The sequence below is a fragment of the Arachis ipaensis genome, chromosome B06 (genome assembly GCF_000816755.2).
Source record: "Arachis ipaensis cultivar K30076 chromosome B06, Araip1.1, whole genome shotgun sequence".
NCBI lineage: Eukaryota > Viridiplantae > Streptophyta > Magnoliopsida > Fabales > Fabaceae > Arachis > Arachis ipaensis.
In genome coordinates this window covers 129,587,948-129,588,653 of record NC_029790.2, presented here as the reverse complement: position 1 = coordinate 129,588,653, position 706 = coordinate 129,587,948, and positions in this window count along the sequence as shown.

Below are 706 nucleotides of genomic sequence, written 5' to 3'. Positions count from 1 at the left end.
ATCTTTTTTTTTTCTGCTTTAATGATAAATATATAATTTTTTTAAAAAAGGTATAAAAATTTGTAAACAAAAACACAAATTCTATTGTTTTTTTGTTTTTCCTCCTTCTCTTCACCTTTGTAATAACGTTTAGAAAAAAATAAAAATTTTTATAAGAAAACACAGAATTTTGTGGATGAAAATATCTAAATAATTCAACATTTTCTTATTTTCTTCTTTGATGATGAACACATAAACTTAAAACAAAAACCATAAATTCTATTTTTTTCCCCTCCACTCTCTTCTTTTTCTCATTTTTATTCAATTATTTATTTTCTTTTGTTTTCTCTTTAAAAAAAAAAAAGAGCAGAAAGAAAAATACATCAAATATAGATAGAAGCAATTTCAACAAATAGTCTAACAAGGCAGCAATCAACAATATATCCATGAGAAGCAATCAATGGCGGCAGGTGGTTTCCTTTTGGATGAACTTAGAAATGGTTGTGCCGTTGTGCAATTCATATTGGAAGAGTCATTGGGACCAATAGAGGACTTGTGATCAAAACAAAAAGAGAAAGTATAGGACAATAATGATAACCGTGAACAGTGAGAATAATGGATAAAAAAAAGAAAAAATTAAAATTAAAAATTAGATTATTAATTAATTATTTAACTTTAGATTTTAAAATTTAAAAAAATTAGGATTAGCATTTAAATACATTTACAA